The sequence below is a fragment of the Anopheles stephensi genome, chromosome 3 (assembly GCF_013141755.1).
Source record: "Anopheles stephensi strain Indian chromosome 3, UCI_ANSTEP_V1.0, whole genome shotgun sequence".
Lineage (NCBI taxonomy): Eukaryota > Metazoa > Arthropoda > Insecta > Diptera > Culicidae > Anopheles > Anopheles stephensi.
This window is the reverse complement of record NC_050203.1, coordinates 76,657,556-76,678,871: the sequence shown is the minus strand read 5'-3', so window position 1 is coordinate 76,678,871 and position 21,316 is coordinate 76,657,556. Positions and strand designations below refer to the sequence as shown.

At 47.6% G+C, this 21,316-nt stretch overlaps 1 protein-coding gene across 1 annotated transcript in view; it reads left to right on the top strand.

Annotated features, from left to right (window-relative positions):
* The window catches only part of LOC118510850 (bone morphogenetic protein receptor type-1B), a 122,672-nt gene that overhangs the window by 36,322 nt on the left and 65,034 nt on the right, over nucleotides 1-21,316 (top strand). The gene's annotated exons all lie outside the window — the stretch shown is intronic.

Genomic DNA, 21,316 nt, shown 5'->3' with positions numbered 1-21,316 from the left:
TCTCGCACGGGCGGAGCCACGTAAAAAGATTGTGCAATAAATTGAAACTTTAATCCTCGTGCGTTGTTTTTTTTTCCTTCAGTTTCGTACCCAGCAGTCAATATTAATTATACACCGTACAGTGGAGTACGGAGTAAGAAAAGTGAACCCAAAGTGCAATTGAAGTCCCTTCCCGGGGTGTAGTGTTGCATGCGTTAGTAGTGCCTCAGTATTGCTCCTTCGACCAGTTCCGGACTGTTGGGTTCCTTTTCCAAGATTCCACCCCAACGGAGAAACTAATCCCTTTCTGTTCCCGCCCGTTGTATAAGTCGCACGGGCAGGAAAACGTCGATCAAAATGCTAATTAACGTCACCCGACCCGTGCTGGCAAGGCTGGTTCGTACGTGGACGGGGATGACACGCGTCGCAGTGCTTCTCGCTTGACAGGGGCCGGGCCGGAGAAACCTTCTCACCTTACCCTTTGCGACGGCGCGGTGTGAAAACATTGGTTTTCCCGCTTTACGGTGTTCCAGCCACGGCTAATGACTGTTGATCGCGACGCAAATGCTCATGTTTTGCTGCTCGGGGTTTAAATAGCACAGCAGCCGGGAAGAAGCGTGCAATAATTCGCTCTAATAGATCGCAGAAAATGTGGCTGGAGAATTTAGCAAACTCCGGATTTCACCCGATCAAGCGCTGTGCTAATAATATTTTCGTTTAATGTACGCGCATCTTACTCGGACGCGTAACAGCCCGATCGGTCGGAAGATTAATCATGCTACAAATTATGGTTTAATGAGCTTTCTATAAATAACCAACCGTCAACGCACTTCCTACACGTGAGCGTCCTCGTGGGCCGCTCGAGCGAATAAATCTCTCCTGCGGTACGGAGCGGTTTCGCTAAGTAAGTCATCTACCGTGAAAAGTGATTACAAGCGCGTTGCGCTTTCTTCGTGAGCTGGTCCTGGCGGCACGAGAGATTCCAACGTATCGGGCATACTGGTTTCGATAGATTTAATTGCAGATCGCTTATCTTCCTGTCGCCCCCGGGTGTGTTCGATTCGATGTGCATAAGCTATTGATTAACTCCGGGTCCCGGTACCGGTGAGGAAGTTGTCCGAGGGGGAGGAAACTTGAACAATTAGGGTTGGAAAAGAAGAGCCGCGCACCGGTAACTAATTCGAAGCCTACATCATCCGGACAGCATCCCATTCGTTCAGATTTTTCATCACCCTTGCTACAACCGTGCGGCATCTCGCGGCAGTAACGGTGACACACGCGATGATGCGCCTACGCCATGCAACCCGAGAAACGCATCGCATGCCGTAGAGCCTAGAGACATTGTGTGCGGTACTATTGCGTGCCCATACATATTTTGCGTGGGTTTCTCATTAACGCGCAAACGAGCAGCGCGCGTGGTACTTGAAAGCAGCGCCCAGTACTTAATAGTTGGATGCTGTCGCCACCATCACTAAACGGAGGAGGATTTTTGTGCTCCTCACGCTCTTAAAAGCGATCTATCTGTCGAGCCGCCGTCTATCTTCACCCGGGCGGAAGTGTGATCGCGCACGCCAACGATGTCTGTCAAATGTCACCGGAGGCCGCTGATCGTAAAAGCTTCATAAAAGTTGTGCCTTCTCCTGTCATAATGTCCCGTAATAGGCGATACTAATGAGTGTTCTGTTCTCTTTTTTTCTATACTTCACAGGTAACTGCTTCACATTGGGAACATGGAAATAGTGGACGGTGCTGTACAAATGGTGCTGTTCGACTAAGTGGTTGGTGCGTGCGTCCTCAATTCGCAATGTCCTCAATCAAACTACGCCGAAACGCAATTTGTGCTAAACTGGCACACAATTCAAACTTCGCCAACGTCTCGGAAAAAAGAGTTCCATCGCACCATATGTATCAGGTTCCATTTTCTGTTAAACATTAAGAGCTTCACCCACAAAATAGCCTCGCAAGAGTTCGTTCGAGAAGAAGTCATTCCGTAGCGATAGAGCCGTTAAAGACAGTCGTCGTCCCACCAGATTTCTGCTAGCGCGTCCATCGAACCGAAAGCTCTATTTCGACACATTCGAAGCCTCGCCGCGTAAACGTGGGTGTTGACGGCTTGAAAAGCATTGAGCAGTACCCACACGGACACGGCAGATGAGCGTTAAGATGAGATTCACTGGTCCACAGGCGGACAGATTTCGTAGGTTTCAGATTTCATCCATCCGAAAAAGCGAACTGAACGCGGTATCGCGACCTGCGATCCTGAGCGCAATAAATTTCCCCACCGTTCGATTTCTGCAGAGAAATGACCCTCATCAATGTGCAGTTATCGTAAATTTGTCGATTTGTATTCATTGAACCGATCCGTCGCGTCGACCAAAGGATCTCTCGCACAAATTTCTCCTCGCAGGCTGGAATGTGTAAAACGATCACCATTGACCACCAAGGACCGATCGAGGCCGTCGTCTTGGGGGCCATTTGCTATGCTAATCGGTTACCATAAGGCAACACCATCCGGATGGTATCGTTGACGCCATTTGCGCCATTCGGACATGAGTGTCCATTTTGGGGAAGATTTTGCATAACGCTCTCCCGAGAGTGTATACATTTTACGGGGGAGTCATAAAACGGTCAAGCTTTCGGAGACCCCTTAATCACCACAAAACATTTGCGTGGTTTATGTTTTCTTTAGTCAAACATAGCTTCGTTTTCACTTTGAAATCAAATCGCCACACTTGTCACACACTCTGATCCGGGATGGGAAAAATCGATGAAAAACACGGCGTTGCGTAGGTTGAGTGGGCGACAATAGCGTTGGCTTTGGTAGGCTTACCGCGTAAGGATTCACCACTTGCCTGTTTGCGCACAGAATTGGAAGCAGTGGGTTGGTACGTCAATTGGTCCGGTTCGTGGACTTTGCTTCAACTTTGTAGCTTTTGCACCCTGCGGTTGTGACAACGACAACAAGTGCTAAAAGGATTTGTTACGCTCAATCCATCCTCTGTCTCCCCCCGGTTGGTGTTGTTTCTGCTGCAGAATTGCTGTCAGTTGCTTCTATTTCCGAAATAGCAAATGGGACGTCGAGGTCAATAGACTTAAAACTCCGATGTTGTTGGAGTCTTCCGGTTATCATGATACATTTGACATTTGCTCATTGGATGTGATGCGATGTGTTCATGTACCGAACTCTGATTAGAGTTCTTGGACGTGTTAAATTAATCGTGATTTGAATCCCGCTCCTTCCTGACATCTCCGTACACCACCGCAAACGCTCCTGATCTAGGCCCTTAAATGTCACATGCATGCCCCAATTATAAATACTCCTCATCGGACAGCTCATCGTAGCAATTCTGACACGACATGCACACGGGCTGTGCATGATCCCGCCCCCCTATCGTGGGGCAAGAATATCCCGCAGAACGCAACGGCAACGGAAATATGGTTTTTCTCCCACATCGCCCAACATTGATGGACGCATTCATAAGGGCATAAGTGTAACGAGAAGGAAGTGTTAAGTAATGGGACTCAAATCGTTTATGCTTTCCTGGACCTCATTGCCTGCACCGCCACTGGTACAGAGCATACGGCGCTGTGTAATAGTAGTGCTACCGTTGCTACCCTGCCGCGAATCTTCAGTGACCCAGCGAGCGTTCAGTGCACGATCATGACGCGACGCGGTACAGTACTGCTGTGCCACCACGGGCGATGATTATACATATTTTCTTTATGTTTATGATGTATTAAAAACGACTAAATGTGAGCTAACACGCGGGAGTACAGCTCCAACACCACCAGCAGCGCAACGCAAGCCAGCAAGTGGTCCCGGGACACCGAACCAAACCGACCTCTTCTGCTTGTGGGACGTGATGCACACGGAATGGGAACCACCCGAAAAAGGGAACTGGTTTCTGGTTCGGTTTTCTTGTTTTTGCTCTTCTTGCCCCCACGAAGAAGCGTCGCCGTACACGGTGAACCGTAGGAACAAAAAAACAACGTTAAGGGTTCCCGAAACATATTCGCGGGCCCGGCCGAAGGTGAACTTCTGAAAGGCGTCAACAAGGCGCCGCGTCTCCCTGACGCCAAGGTCTGCCGAAAAACGCGGATCTGGGGTGGCGCTCTCGCACTCTTGGGGGAGATGCTGCGTGTATGTGTTTTCGGTGAGATTTCTCCCAACGGGAAGTGGGCTGGATCGTTCAAAAGGATCGACATGCGGATTGTGGTCGAGATTCCCGAAGCTGAACCGATGTACTTCAAGCGGGAACACCTCTCGGTAACCGTTCGTGTGCGGAGTACGCGGAACGTAAATGCGCGTTGCGTCAACAATGTTGTCGATCTAATCGCAACCCAATATCGTACCGTTTGCGTTCGTTATAGGAAGCTTCGCTGTACGATGCTGTCGATCATACCCTCGATCCATCCTCCTCCATCATATGTATGCTCTAGGTGGAGTGTGTTTTGGTTCTAGCTTTTACACCTCTGCTACGCGCAAAAAGCAACATGGCGGGGTCTATCGACCAAGCAGCTTCATCCGTACCTCATCGACACCTCTCGAATCTCGGAAAACCCCAATTTATTAAGCCCCCATAAAGAAGATCACAATAGATCAAGTAGCGATAAATTGAGTACGATTTTGGACCTTCGAGTGCCGAATAAAATATAATCGCTAATTGTACGTATAGAAACGTGCGCGGCCACCGTTAATGGTCGACCGGGTGCGTATAATTACCCTCGCTTTTTCGTTCCGGCGATCATGAAGCGGCCACTATCGCTTCAATCACGGTGTACGCCCGAACCATAAATTGCATCACTTATTGGGGCAGGGACTTAAAATATGGCCGATAATTATGGTTCCCGGGGATCCGATTGGTACCAGAGAAATATTGCACCGGTTGCTGGTGAAAAATTTAACACGAAAAGTGTTGCACTGAGGAACAATCGTTGACCGGAGAGCATTCGTTGAAGTTCACCAGAAACACCTAGAAGCGGTGATGCTGTACGGCTCTTATCAGGTCGTTCTCTTGTCAGCCTCAGGATCCCTCTGGATCGTTTTCTGGGACCGATTAACAACACACCGTGGTGGCACAGAGTCAAATGCCATCAGTTCTTGTACAGAGGTCGCGTGTCATTTTGATCAACGCCTCGTTTACTTGGGGCCTTTTTTTGCGCCAACCGGACGGTATCGTTATCGCGATAATTGATGATATGCGTGTCTCGATTCGGGACGAAATTACCCACTAAAATGTAATGAATCCTTTTAATAATCGTAAAAAGTAAAATTGACCGACCGTAGGGCCGCTAGGGTTGCAGCAAGCGTCGATCGAGTGTGCATTAAAAATTATTTATCGTTACACACATGTACTAAGGGCATCGCTGGCTTCCCGTAAAGGATTCGCAATACCGCGACTGCTGGAAAAGGGCGTGGGTGAGAGGTTAAGTTATAAATAAAATGTGTAACAGCAGGGCGGTGTGGTACGTTCGAGTCCCGCATCAAAACCCATTAAGGGCCGCAGACCAAACACCAACCTCGAACGCTCGCAAGCCGTCGAGATCCTGTTGCGTAAAGGAACTCGTCATCCAACGTGCATCCACGTACTTCAAGCATATTGAATTTCGTTCGCCATGCGTACACCGCGCGTTGCAGTCACTTTTCCACTCCACTTGACAGCCGTACAGCGTCATGTCCAATTCCTGGAGGGGGTGCTGGGTCGCGGTTTTCCATTTGTCACTTAGCACTATTTTTGCAACCCCCCTTCCCTAGGTTCGCCCTCGCCGTTTGCACATTAAAAAAGGCCGCCCCGTTTGGTGGGTGGATGGCTGGTTGGGGACAGGGGTTTTGCGGTCACGCTCGGGTGCATCCTTCCCGTTCGGAGTTGCACTTGAAGGGATTTGTGCGTCACTTTTGAAGCCCTGAAACCGAACCGATTCGTTGATGGAGTTTGAGGTTGAGTGGGTTTTTGTTATTTGGGACAGTGTGTTGTGTATTTTCGCACCGATGCAAACTACCCTTCTTTGGTTACGGCATTTTTTGCTGTTTTTTTATTATTATTGGGGATTGATTTCAAATTTGATTAATATTAATGTTGATGTCCGTTACGTGGGTGTGTGTGTGTGCATATGTATGCTCTGGAGAAATTTATTTTGATAGCATGCAAGATAATTTAAATTAAATAGATTTCCCTGATTAACAATGATAGTCTAAATCTGCTTTCTAGTAATCCGGATCACCTCCCCGTACGCAGAATTTTACTATCCAGTTACGGGCAAAATCAAGTCACGAAAAGCCAGAAATATGGCAGGCCAAGAGGTTGTAGAGTCACGTCAGAAGAATAAGTATCTTACCAGTCTAACCCCATTGATCCTACAGTGTAAAGGTCTTGATGGGTTTTTAATATCTCGACCAGCCTATCTTTAAGCTGGTCATCTTACTGACAACCTGGCATATAATTCTCTGCTAATAGCTGAGAGCTCTCTATTTGGCTTTGGAATACAATTATTCCATTGCGAGCATAGTTTTTCAAACCTTATATTGTTTGCGGCAGTCACCTAGCAAAATTTATTGATTGGAGCTCCTTTCTGTATCAAGGGGAGCTTAAGAGTATCAGAGGCTTTCAATCCTCTGATATCCTTAAGGCTTTCAATTGGAATATGGATTGGATTGGATATTGGAATTTCATTTATATCTCTATTTTTGGGCTTTGAGGTCCAAAGTGTATGCCGACCTGTCTGTTTGTCTGTCTTGTAGCCTGTAGCAGTATTCTCCGACAGCGATTCTTCATAATGCTCGCTTGAGTTCTATGTTAATTGATGCTGACCGTACAAGTTGCGGTAATTTTTAGCATCAAACCAAGACCAAGCTGTATACTTGCACTAAGTTCTATCGTAGTTCCTTCCCTCCTCTTGTAGCTTATTTTGGTTCTTGGTTTCCCTAACGCTTGTGCTACACATTTCAAGGACTTCCCTATCGGCATAGATTCCATGCAACTCCACCGACTCTTATGTCGAACGATAATATAAATACGGTGCTGGGCGATAAATGTATGTCATCCTCTTGACACAGCGGGATTGTGGGTGTTTGGATTGTCACACACTCTTTGCGTGGCTCTCACCCGGGCTGCGTTAGGCCGGAGAAGAGCTATACAAACAGCAGCACCAGCAGCACGATTGGTTTGTTTGTTTAATTCACAAACAGCACACTAGCACAGTGGATGGAACGACCATCGCCATCATTTGTCGTACACTTCGGCCCTATCCGACCCAAGCTATTGCGTCTTGGGTGGTAAACCCTGGCCATTGAAGCTTCAATGGGGCTCATTGTGTTTGTTTAAGATGGACGCTGGACTGCGGCTACTGTGGATGGGTGGATGGTACGTTACGGTGTTTATTTGACATCATAATTAAGCGTATCTAAGATGGTAGTATATTTTCCGAAACCATCCACCTACCCGGTGGTGTTGTTACCCCCTTTTTTCACGAGAAGGTGAAAATTTAAGATGCCGATCTTCTCGCCACTTATCTCCCCTCATTCCCGGATGGGAAACAATCCAACATGCCGAAGCATGCATGACAATTGACACATTGGTGTGCCTTTCATAGCCATTCAATGATTAACGAACATTTTGTGGATTTGATCAAACAGCGGACACGTTTACAGCACCGGGGGTTGATAAGTCGCTTCATAAAAATGGGTAAGAATACAAATGAGTTTGCAGCGCTCGCCCTCTATGCACGCGTCGCCCGCAGGCAGACGCCACAACAGATTATGCTAATTTTATGCACAAATGTTGCGCATTGCTTTGGTTTCGTTTGTTTGAGCAAACAAAAAAAGAACGAATTAACCGTTGTTTACAGAGCGTTCGAAGGCCGCGAATAGCGGGTGAAACTTTTACATCCTTTCACGGCACCCTTGGTGGTCCCGGGCCTGCCAATCCGCGGGATGATCTCGTTGCTTATCTTAATCCGTCGATCGCTGATCCTGCCTGGGACGGGATATCGTTACATAGCTCCATCATAGTCATAATAAATATCACCTCGTCTGGAAAATATTGCCCATTTCCGGGCAATAACGTGATACAGGTACTGGAGAAGAACGGGAAGCTTCAACAATCCTGGGCAACACATATCGAACGATCCAATCGTTGGAAGATTTTCCCGCAGCAGATCGTGTGTTTTGGGAACCACAGTATAGAATAGTATAGTTTAGTGCTTTGGCACACTTTTCGCCGGTTGGGTATCGGATCGTCCGATAAAATGGCGTTTGCTTTATATTTCGATCCGTTCCTTTTTTGGGACCTTTTTTTTTGTTCCGGATCCACCCGCGAGATATTTAGGTTAAAAATGGTTAGCCTACTGCGACGCTTCGTTCCGGATCGCCTCTTCGTCCGCTCAAAACCTACGGATCGCGTGATCCATAAAGGGGTAAACAAATGGTAATCTTTATTTACGCACGACAGGGGGTGATACCTTCGCGCCATCCAAGTTTCGTTTCAGGGTGTTCGAAAAGCGGTTCCACAGAGGCTCGGTGTGGAGGCCGTGGATTGATCTTTATTTATTTGCATCCCGGGCTTCAGTCCGTTGAGCTCCAACAATTCGACCGAAAACCTTGAGCTTCGTCTATCGCACGCTGCTAATCCTGTGGTTCGGTCAAACGGGCCGTTTTGATTATCGAACGATTATATCCGCCATAGAGAGGCGCGCTTGTGCTGAATCGCTGGCCAGCTTTTTCCGCTGGCGTCCGCTGCGATTTTAATGGCGTTACGGCTGATTTTCTCTCCCCTTAAATTTTATTACACGGGGAAAGCACGCTTCCCTTGCCTCGCGAGTGTCCTGACGATCTGCACGAATCATCATTCCGCATCTTACCGGTCAAAATTTGTTAGTGTTTCTAATCAGCCTCTCTTTTTGTTGTTGTTGCTCCTCTTCCCGCGATCGTTTAACGACATTTGGCAGGCGCCAACAGCCAAAACAAAAGGTCCCGCAGTGTGTGTGTTTTTTTTTGTTTGTGGAGGAGTGAAGCGCTATTCCGCCAGGCGTCTGTTAATGCTTCGGTGACACGGATGACCTATGGGTTTTTAGGGGGGTATGAAATTATCATAATCTTTTGTCTCGGCTAGACTTTGATTATTATGGTGTGGTGGCGGACAACAAACAGAAACAGCAAATAGGTGAAGCTGTAATGTTGGAGTTCGTAAATCTGACAGCTGCCAAGAGTGTGGATAAAGTGGATAGTTTTCAACTGTACGATATAAATTCACCCCCGGGCGTGAGTGGCGCTGCGTGCTATAAATATTTTATACCACACTAAAATGGGTGAAGATGTAAATGTCACTTCCTGGCGATGCCTTTCAGAGGATCTTTAGGTATTATGCGAGTAAACTAATTATATTCAATTCCATGTTTTATTGGCGTCTTATTAGGCCCACCAGAACTTCCCGTACAAATGCAGGGATATCACCTCAGTAATCATGCTCTTATCTTCCCTAACATTCCACCAGACAAGAATGTAAAGAAAACTCATTCATTCGGACAAAGCTCTCAAAAGAAAAAAAAGAAAAGAAACAAGACATTCTCCACGAGGATATCCCATTAGCATAATTTGAGAACTGATCGGTCATTAGACGAGAGACGAGAACCGCCGCCGAAAATTTACATCCAAAATCTTCCCACCAAAAAAAAAAAGAAAAAAGCAAGGTGCTACGGGCGTGCGAACGACGGCCCGAGAGACCGACAAAGAAAAGCTGAAATCCAATTAAACCAACACCCATTGAAAGAGACCTCCCGTGCGACAATATTTCTTTTATTACTCCACTTTGACCGCCCGCTTTGATGATGCCGATTTCGTGTGACTTGGGACATATCCTTCCTTCCTGCCTGTACCTTGATCGGACACTGCGATAGTCTGCGTGCGGAACCTTTCACCTGATCCGTCCCGTCCGGGGTGAAAACCGGAAAATTGATTTGCATCAACAAACACTCGGTTCATCGATCGGTGGTGGAGCTGTGTTTCTGGTTAGAGTTCTTATCTCCAGTTAGTGAGCACTATGCAGCACGGCAAGAGCCGGCTTGAAAAGTTCCTGAAGCTCCCGTTGGACTGTACTCGCTCGCTGGACGCAACACGAAGCATCCGTCCCGATGTAATCAAGCGCGTGGAAGCGAATAAAGATAAGTGGTAGACTTCAGGACCAGTGTCTTACGAACCCACCTTCGTATATTCCGTGACGGTTGGAATTTTGGTTGAAAATTCATTCAAAACATCCATCCGTGTCTCGGACGCGCACATTTCGGGCGACGTCAAGGATTGTGCGCCGTCCAGTCCAGTTAATTTATCGCACAAACGTTTAGATTAGATATGACGGGCTCTCTTGGACGCTCGGTGTCTCGGGCAATCAACTGCCGCCCCGCGTGGTTGTCCACGCTCAGGGCGCTCCTCCACCGGTGTGACGATCGTTTGCCATTAATTTTCCCCAGTAATAGCCTTCAATTAGCCAAATAGTGAGCAGTGATTTATGGGTAATTTATTCCGACCGGCATTGCCCAAATCGAAGCACACACACACACACGCACGGGCGGAGATTGGTTGCTTTTGTTTTGGTCATTTGCCGATCGCGCGCGCCCGTGTTTGACGTGTATGACGGTTTGCCCATGATGGGCCGGCCAGACAGAGCTGTCGCGTATGCTAATGTGGGCGAATAATTCGACTAGCGGTATGGGGGTTTCGAGAACCGTTTGTCGGATACGGTGTTGTTACTTTGTTTGGCCGAACGAAGCCGTACCACACGGCACAGATGTTCTCGATGCTCGATCGATGACAAGATCACCGATAACGCGCTAGATCGAAGCACAAGAAAGCGTCGTTTTCGTCCACCTTGCAACAACGCATTATGCCCGTAAATCACGCAACCCCTCGATCGGCGACGGATATGTGCTTTCGCAGCGTGGCCATAACGATCTGCGAACATCGTCGCGCATTGTGCATCCCCCCGGGAGGAATAATAGTGTCTCCTTTATGGGAACGATCGTGGGATGCTATAAAAAAAAGCAACGCCAACAGTAACGTAACTCCTCTATTGGGGGAAAATCGTACACACACCGGGTGGATTAATAATCAGATTATGCGAAGCAAATCTTCGATCCGATCGTCGTATCTGAGATCACGCTCGGTCGGTCAGAAGGATGCCTGCCTTCTCCCCTATTCATATCATATATTTATATGCTGATCAAAACATCGATTGGCCCGAAGCCATAAATATGAGCAAGATGAGCAGGGCAGGCAAATTCTTTGCGTCGCCGTATACGCTGGGCGACGCCACCTACGGTCCCATGAGCTGAGGCGATGGTGTGAAAATGAGCGCTTAATTGCGAAAGATTTATCGATCGAGTTGATTGGACGATCGATCTCGGTTTTATTTTTCTTATTTATTTTATACGATTGCGGCACGAAATCGATCGATCGATACGATCGCGGCCGGAACGAAGCTGAACGAAGAAGAATGAAGCGAAAACCCTGTAAATTCTAGCTGGTAATAGCTGTTTCGTCAAATTTTTTTACTGCTTCATTGCGCCCGGATTCAGGTGGGCACAATGTTATTTTAATATTTTGAAAATGACTTCGCACGACAAAATGAGTGTCCGAGGTCCGATTTGTATGTTTTACGACCCATTTTCAGGCCTATAATTTGGAACCCTTAACGTAATATCGGTTTGCGGTCTTCGGTTATCGTTTGCTAAGGGAAAGGCTTAAAGTGTCCCCTTGATCGGTTATGGTGCTCGTTCAGCGTTTAGGTGTAATTTATATCGATTAGTACTTATTTTGCGATACATTTCAATTAAGAATTAATCTTTTATCTTCGCTCTCGAATTGGCTCTTTGTTTGCTTTCCTCTGTGTCGTTTATGGGAGATTTTGGTGCTACGATTAGATTCCGAGTCACGCGACTTATGAGCTCGAAAAGAAAAAAATCAGTATATAACTATACTTAAAGAGATCGATTCGAATTCGTTCGATTATTTTTATCCCTGGAGACAATTTCGCGTAGTTCTCGAGATCGATTCCGAGAATCCACACGTAACTCGTGACCTCACTATACTACGAAAAGCTGCATACCACCAGGGGCCAAAGTTTATGGTTCGGTCGATTTTTAATTATTTCATCCATGTACACCACCGTGCGTGGTGATTACCGGCAACTAATTGTACGTGGCAAGCAATTTGTTTTTCACTCATTTAATCACCCCCCAGTACGCCTCTAGCCCTTGCATACTGCTTTTATTTCGAACAGAGAACAAGTAACGCGTAACGCATTTATGATACGGCACAACACATCTCATTTCCATAATTAGGCCATTTTGTGCCAACCGTATCGAAGTGTCATTCGAACGATTTCTGATCGACGAAACGTAACAGGAAACGATGGTGCACCTTCGTTTTTTTTTTGCTTTGCTGCTTCCCACTTGCTGATAGCCGTTACATGCTCCAAACACATACTCCAAAACAACAACAGCAAAAAAGCGTGATTATCCTGCCACGAAAACGGTAGTCAAGTAGGGGTACGGCTAAATATCACTTATGTTAATATTAATTGCTGGTTTCACCCCACTAGCTGTGGTTGGACCGGTGGGTGCCCCACGGGCATTTGAATGGAGGCTCAACGTCAGTCAGTCAGCGAGACTGGTCTTATGCTGGATGGACGGACACACCGGGGCTGTTGAACCATCTCCAACGGTGGGGCCAAACGGGCGAGATGTCAGACCAACGCCAGATGATTGGTTCTAATGTGATTTGTAGGCTTCGCGCGCAGCCAGCCAGCCTGTGGAACGTTGGCCGTGAGGCAATAATTCTTAAATGTGAAACGCCTTGCTGCTGCTGTTGGCTGTGTTCCTGCACGGAGGTAAGGATTCGTTGGCAAAGAGCACCAGAAAAGATTCTTCCGAATGCTCGAAAACAGCAAAGAGCAAGAGCGTTACTCCACTGCTCCATGAAACGATTATTATCTCTCGGCCAGCACGCCAACGGCGCAACCCAGAAATGATGGTCATTCGTCAAAATGGGAGACCGGTGGAGGCTTGGAACGGGCTCGTACGGGATATCTTGCCGAACTCAATTCTCCAGCGTCCTCCTCCTCCTCCTCCTCCTCCTCCTCCTCCTCCTCCTCCTCCTCCTCCTCCTCCTCCTCCTCCTCCGGGGAGGGCCGGTGGACTGGACGACGCGCGAATCTGTGACGCCTAGAAGGCGGATATGGATACCTTCTCGTTTGCCGTGTGTCGCCCTCTCGTGCCAGTACAGGAAGAGCTGTCAGTGGGAGCAGACAGCCACCAGTGGGAGGACAAAGGCCTTCGGATCTGGGAACCAGCGGCGCAGCTTGGGTGGGTTGGTGGTCCGCTCCGCTACCGACACTTGGCCAACCACCAGTAAAAGGATCGTTACCAGGTCCGCAACATTTCAAGGAACCTCGGCTTCTTCTTCTTCTTTTGCGCGAACTGGAACTGGGGGATGAGGGTGAGGATACTCAATTTATTTCGGTCGCCGTTTGCGTCTTCTTGGCCATTCGCCCCAGTATCTTCAGCTCGTCCGTTTTAAACGCTCATCCTACAACTCTCCCGCAGGCTTGGCAGCGGCGCGCTACCTTTCGTACCGCATGTGTGCTGCTGTGTAGGTTCTTGCCGTGGGTTTGTTTTTTTTTGGTCGCTCACCGATATTCTTCGCAAGCCATGTCCCCGTTTACCAAGGACCGCAGTGGTGCAGTAGAAGATGGGTCAAAACACACGCAAACTTTCGTCTTGAAGACAGGTGGGGAAGGAATCGGTTCGGAGCGGGGAAAGACGGGGACGGTGGTGGGGTTCGGGAAGAACATAAGCAAAAAAAGGCGCGTCAGTTTGACGCCTCTGCCCAGTATCCAAACAACATATCAACCGTCACCGTCAGCGCTCCCCCCGTCCGCCGGTACTTGTATGTCCGCCTCGGCGGCTTAAACGTTTCCAAAATCTGGCAACTGGCGGCGTATGAGGCAGAGAGAGAGCATACCAGAAGCGTACCTCCGGGTGCGTGTGTGTGTGTGTGTGTGTGTACATGTGCTCTTTGGTCTTTGGGATACTGAGATTTGGGGGTTTTTGCTAGACGGCTAGCATCACCGACGCAACTATAACCGACAGATCGGGAAGAATTCGGAGATCATGGAGATTATGGAGTACTGAGCGGTAAACACACGCACACACATCATAGGAAAAACCAAAACATAAAAACGCCGGTCGTGTGCTCTGGTGATGCAGCTGGGCGTTCTGGCGTGCGGACCGGGGTTTCCTCCGTGTTTTTGATTATTGTATCCGATCGATAAGGCGTAAAATCTAGACATCAAAAGAAACTTTATTTTCCGACCCGTTTTTTTTTTGTTTGTTTTCTCCACCCTTGGTACTCTGGACAAAGTACAAGTACAAAGCTCCAATACATCTGCGATATCTAGACTACCTCCCCAATAGAACTTGGAACATTTGGAACGGCAGCTATTGCGTCATATGATGTATAGCGGTGATCCGAGGGTGTAGTGATAGCTGCGCCATTCTAGCAGGAGGACTGACATCAAATCGACGGACAGCCCAAACTATGGGTACATCAAGAGAGAAAGAAATCGTTGGAATTTGTCGTAGGGTAGGATCTTCACTTCCAATGTTTAAGTACAGCATTCCAGCAGTAAAATCTATCCTCAATCCTTGGAACAGTTTCAAAAGTTTAATACGCTAACCTCAAAAAAAGCGTACAAAAATCTGCTACAAGTCCTCAAAAGTACTATCAAAGGCTCTCGCGCAATTTGCTCGAAATGTTTGCAATGACTTCTCAGAAGCGTCAACATTCACACACAAAGAATCTGCCCGAAGAAACTCCCACAATCATTCGCCGTGATCTGCCGTGACTCATCTTTCACTGTGCGAATCTTGAATGAAATCGATCGCTACACCTGAAGAGCCTCTTCTCCCGAATGCTCCTAACAATCTCACCAAAGCTCGTAAAATGATAGTGTTGGTTAAAGAGTGATCGTAAATAAAGTTTTACGCCTCAATAACTTCGGTCCGGTTCGAAGCTGCTTTTGGGGGCTAATTTTCGGTACCAACCGGCAGAGGTTCAAGTTCGATCTAGGATCTATTTGCGGGGAGAAAGGGGGGGCAAGCAATCCTCCCCTGAACATCATCATCATCTACAACCGATCGCCGTAAAACACTGGCGACCTTTTCGACTTTTGGCTCGAACGAAACGGCAAGCAACCAGCCAGCATTGGCCACATCGCGAGCCTCATTCCGGTTCCGCGAGACGATCGATAACGGTATGATTTATGATACGCGCATTTCGGTTTACGCTCTCTCGCTGTGGCCTCCTATATGTATATCGCACAGAAACATCCGCTTGTAAGCAGGAAGCCGATGCGCGCATTCCTCACGTACGCTAGCGCTGTTGGCTGGGGCTGTTTTATTTCATTGATCCACACAAACATGGTTGGTGCGCAAACTGTTGTTGTTGTCGTCCAGATTTTCGTCCAAAACCAAACATTGCTGCTCACGTGCTCACAGGGCCAGTTCGGTGGCAGGAGAGTCCTCTGCGTCGCCCGATTCAACAACGGGTTCCTTTTCGGTGCTGGTTTGCGAATGGGGATACGGCGAGACACTGACGCCAAGACCGGCGGGGCCAGCGTTCATATCTGCTGTCTGTCATCTTGCACATTTTATTTTCCTCAGGGACCCCAGGCAGGATGGATCCGATTCGGTTTGCTCCCGATGTGAAATGGACACCGATTTCTCGAAAGCAGATTCCCACCACTTCAGGCATTGCAACGGCTAACGAAAGTATCAATTCCATACCGATTGCTTGTGTGCAGTGGAGTTAGTTCTTCGAACGTAAACTCATTTAACCATCCAACGTTCCGATCTTTGGCGGTCCTCACAGGCTCTCACAGTGCGCGTGGTATATTCGAAATGCGCTTGCGGTTTAAAGTGTTCTATGGGAGCGAAAGAATGGCGGATAAGCTACACGCGAAAAATCCACCGCGCGTTATCCAATTGTGCACCGCTGGACACCCATTCCTCGAATTCGTTGGAAATATGGCCTTAATTTATGAACCAACAGTGTGCGGGTGTTGCCAGGACCAAAGCGGGAACGATTGCTTTTCCCTCAATTTGCTTTTCTCGCGAGCGTGGAAAATCTCGATAAGAGTTTTGAGGCGAGAAATAACTATTTTTTGTCTCGTGTAAGAAAAAGCCATCATGCACACATCAGATCGAACCGAACAAACGGTTCTGTAGACAGTCGCGCGTATTTACCTGCGTATTAACACGAATCCTGCGATAGGATCGGTGTCGGATGCCCGCGCTGGAGGAAAAAACAGTTTGTTCCTTTGTGCGTTTCGTATTCCTGCTCGGACAAAGATAATGGCACCCCTCAACGGTCCGGGCCAGGCGGTACTCTACCAGTGAACAGGCTCCAAGAGGTTCCAATGCAAGAGCACCGAAATCGAATAACGAAATCGGGCAACCATTGAAACGTCAAACCGAGCGGACACACAGAGGGCATCGCGATGTTTACGTGCAGCGTACACCGGCCAAAAACTGCTCAGTCCACCCAATCTTTACGGTCTGATCAGCAAAGCAATAAGTCTCCAATGTCCGGCGACCATTACAGTCCCGATCGATGCATTGCCGCAGCAATGAATCCCGCACGACGAACCTGCCTTAACGAACCAATTCCGGGCCGAATGATACCATAAATTGTGCAGCATCGGGAGACACGAAGAACGTTTATTACTGGATCAGTTAACTGGTTTTGGGGCCATTGCTTACCTGAAATGCCTTCCAAAATTTATTGTAAGCTTTTTGAAGTTTCACTGTAACGTAACTGTGTGTAACACGAATTAGGACACATGAACTTGAGCTTTTGGTCCGCATCTTCACTGCTTTGATTAACTTACGCTAGATGAGAGAGCTAGAAAATCAAGGCCATAAGCGTATGTGAGAATCTAGATCAACGTATGTGAGATAACACATACATGGCCTTTTCTAGCGCCAGGTTGAAGAGAAGACATTAGTAATTATCATTAAAATAATCCTGAAAAGCTTGGCCGAAATTTAGGAAGGGAAGCAGAAAAAGTCACAACACACAGCCTATGCGAGATACTGACGCCAACCAAACCACAGTTACTTGGGTTGAAGAACCCCCTCGATAATAGGTCATCAGTCGGTCAGACACGGTCATTTCGGTCCAAGAAAGTGAAATAGTGACTTGGGTTAGAGATCGGTTTGCTTTCCCATCTCCAGGACACCAAAAGCGGAATTCGTAAGGCTTCTTTTTCTTTTCTTCTTCTTTTTCGACATGACGAGCTCTTGCCTGTCATATCTGGTTTACTAGACTTAATGATACCACGTAGTTGAATATTCAAGTCCTCACCACTACGGGGGAACGGTCCGGATGATATTTGAACCCCGGTCCTGCCGTATGAAGACCGGCACCGTTGTCTCCTCTACCATCGAGTCGCCCTCATAATTCGCGCCAATATCACCTGTGCCGATTCCCGGTGGTGTGTCGTATGCGCCATCTACTAACGACACGAATTTTAGTGTGCGCTTGATAGTGATGACTCACCCTTATAAAATAAAGCTTTATCGATCTCTGGCCAAAACATGGACCACACTTGTGCTGTGGTTCCTGTTCCATCCACCATCCTACAAAACTATCGAAAGAGGACAACCGTGAAGCGCCAGTTTCCTGCCGAAGCTGCAATCAAAGGTAAATTATTTTATGATCCGTTTTAAAATACCATTCAGCCCAAATCTCCGGCCCCGTATCGCTGTCGCCATAGCGTCGTTGGGCGGGCGATTGTAAGATTTGAACGGGTGTTACGTTAGGCACAGCGGACCGCCAAAGGTACATAAATTTTCGGCAAATGGTATAATTCGGGTAGGGGACGGACGGACACACTGGTGTCCAGAAGAAATAGATGATGTGCCGAAAGCAAAACCCCATGATGATGGCCCGACGTCGCACCGGGACCGATTTAATGTATTTTTATACGTTACGAACCTTCTTCAAAGTTCATCTGCACTGTGCGCTGATCCGGCCGTTCAAACAGGAACGATCTATCTTTGAAAAATGTGCCCTTTTTACTACCCATCTCATTATGGTAAGTATTTCGGTGTAGCGCCATTTTGTACAGAAAAAGAGATAATATAACAATGTTTCTCTCACAACGTTCATCTTTTGCACCGAGTGTAATTTATTTTCAAACAGATCAATTGAATGAATTTTCAAACAGACTGGACCGAAAGGGATCCGTGTAAAGGCGCCCGTACTTGTCCCGCCGGCCAGCGCCAAAGGGAACCGATATGCGAGAGAGTGGCGTTGCGAGGGCCTCTTAGCACTGTTTCGTGGACACGCAACCGTCTCCGCGCTCGGGACGGTGCATTGCTCAGGATAAATTACAAAATAATCAGATCGCGCCTGCCCGAACCGAGAAATGGCACTCGGCTAGCAGTGGTCCGAAGGAGAGCCCACGGCACATAATTGGTGGTCGATTTGCTACGCGCAACAGCGGCACGTAGTCGGGTTGGCTCACGTACACGCAAGCGGAAGATGATCTTCGTTCTCGTCATTATGTTGGTCATATTGTAGCATTCGTTTGCACCGGAGACGCAGATTGCACAGGCAACGAATCGACAGCTAAAAGATGTGGCGCAAGGTGTGTGCTGGAGCAGTAGTGCCTAGCAGGAAGCAACGCACACCTCGCTTAGTGTCCTTGTGCAGTGTTGTGTCGGCCGGTTCGTCACTTGCTCGGTGCTGTAGTCTTTCGAGCGCATCCGTAAGCTGTTGGCTATCCACATCCGAAGATAAGGACCAGCAAAACCTCTAAACTTCTGGATGGTGTTCAAACTCAAACTCAACTTTAACTGAACATCGCCTCTTGCAATAAGTCTTGAGTCAGAAACGGAGCATCACATACCAAGGAGTCTACCTAGATACGTTTTTAGTCCTATAAGTCGTCGTCGACTGTTGGACCAAACGTTTGTTTTCTATTGTTCATCGCCATCGTTTTCATTTTAACCTTTTCGGCAAATAACGATTTTACGATGTACGATTACGAGGCGAAGATCTCAACGTTAAAGATAAGGAAGCCTTTCCAGCAATAAGACGGAAAAGCGACTTGAATTGATCAAATATTATTGTAATTCAAGTATTGAAAATTTATTTTAAGAAAATGAAGTCTTTCTCCCACACACAGCAAAATGGATTTTTTTCCCAGATCGTGGAGGATTCTGCGCCCGGGAAAATGGGCTTGCCTTTCGTTTCTTCATCCGATCGCTAAAGCTGAGCCATACGAAACCATCTTCTAGAAGCTTATTAGCTTCATTGGTTTGATCCTTGTGTACTGGCTGGCTATTGTGTTCCATGCTATTAACTAGGCAAAACTCGACTAATTACTATTGCTACCTTCGAGCTTAAAGCACATACAGGACTTTCCATCCTACAAGCCGTGCAATGCGTTAGTTATCTTAGGCCAAAATTCAGCACCGCCAACACTGTAAGTGTCGGGGATCTACAGCCGTAGGAAGCTTGTCCACTCGGAGAATATTTACTGTCTCGGTACACACATACTTCTCCGAGATATTGACTCGTTCCTGAAAAGTGCGAAAATCCTTTCCGCTGGAGGTCAATATTTTGCAGCGAACCCAAGCTGACCTACGATCTGGTCATGTGCTGAGAAGGACACTTTGTACGTTAAGTCTGTGTAGGATGTCCACAGGAACGGAGGAGGACCGGTTAGTCCATATTGGCATCAAGAGTTGGCTTCACCAGGGCATGCGGATTATATTAGCTTCGAGAACTTCAGCTCTCGACCAAAACCACAAAGCGATTGTAGCGTTCTATATGTAAGTAGATAAATCTAGAGGATCTAGGCACCATCTTAATGATTAGCTATCGACCGAGGACTCTCTGACGCTTCGCTTCTGTAATTACTTCTTAAGACAATATTAGCTCCAGCAAAGGTTGCATTTTTGGGAAATTCTGTGTATAGAATTGAATACCCTTTTGTGCTGCATCGTAGCGTTATTGCTTGCAGTACACATTCAATATAAAAACCAACAAACAATTCAAGCCAATCGTCCGGCTGAAGCGCGTCAACCGGACGCCAACCGGGCGGCGATTGATAAAAATCTAGCCTCCGTGTGGAAAGGAGAGTGGACACACACTTTTGTTGCATCCGTTTTGCTGTGCCATTTCGTGTGAGGCTGCGGTTGGCATACGCAGGCTGGCATTCGATTCATACGCTCCAAAACGGTAGTCTAAGCGGAACTCAGTTCGAATCGTGGCCAGTCAGCATCGTGGCCCGCAAACCTCCTAACCTTGCCAACCCGGGAAGTTGGTAGAAGGAGGGGAGAATGGAAAAATTATGCCGCATTGTTATGCTGACCGACGCAGGGAGTTGTTGGGTTTCACAAAACTTCACGCCAACGATCCCGACGGTTAAAGGCGTATCTCCACCACCTCGACACGGCTGGATGGAATACAGCGCGCGCACGTTCTTTCGTTTTTGCAGCATCAGCAGCGGTGCGAGTGCATGGACCAGGAAAACTTGGCGCAAAGGAAGAAATTCCACCAACGCTCGTCGGGGACCAGAGCCGGAACGCTCTGTTTCCTTCTTCATGGATAATTCTTCTGCATTTACCCTTATGCCTTATTTAGATTATTTGCAGCGTTTGCCACTTGGCACCGAGGCTGATAGCGAGCATAGTGCAATGGAGGATGTTGCAGCCTCGGTTATGCTTCCCCACACATCCCGCCAGCGAGGAAAACGTATGCGCGCGCAGAACAGAATGGGAGATTTATGCATCCATTTTGCCGTCATTGGACTTGCGTGTGTGCGCGCCCCCTTACGATCGTCGCCCATTGTCGTTAATGCAAAACCCCGGAACGGAAGCTATCCTGCATCATTGCAGAAAATAAGTAACGAACAAACGGAACACTTCCATGTGTGCAAGAACGTTCTCAGTTCCCGGTTCCCCAGCAAAAGAAATCCGATGCTGTGGCCTAGAAGGTGTAAAACAAACAACTTGTACAAGAATGTTGTGCTTCCTGTTATGGATTATGGCGGAATGTTGATTATTGGTTTTGAAAAATATACCACTAAATACAATGTGATCAGCACCGTTTCAAGGCCTTCAGTAGGCCTGTAAGGAAGGGAGGTCCTCCGTTAAGCCTTGGAATAATCTGCAATTAATTGTCCTAAGTACCCCTTTGCTCGCCGCGGACTTCTTGGTTTGCAAGGGCTCTGTGAACCAGTTGGAGTCCCTTTGAACGATGGTTTCACGCAGTTGA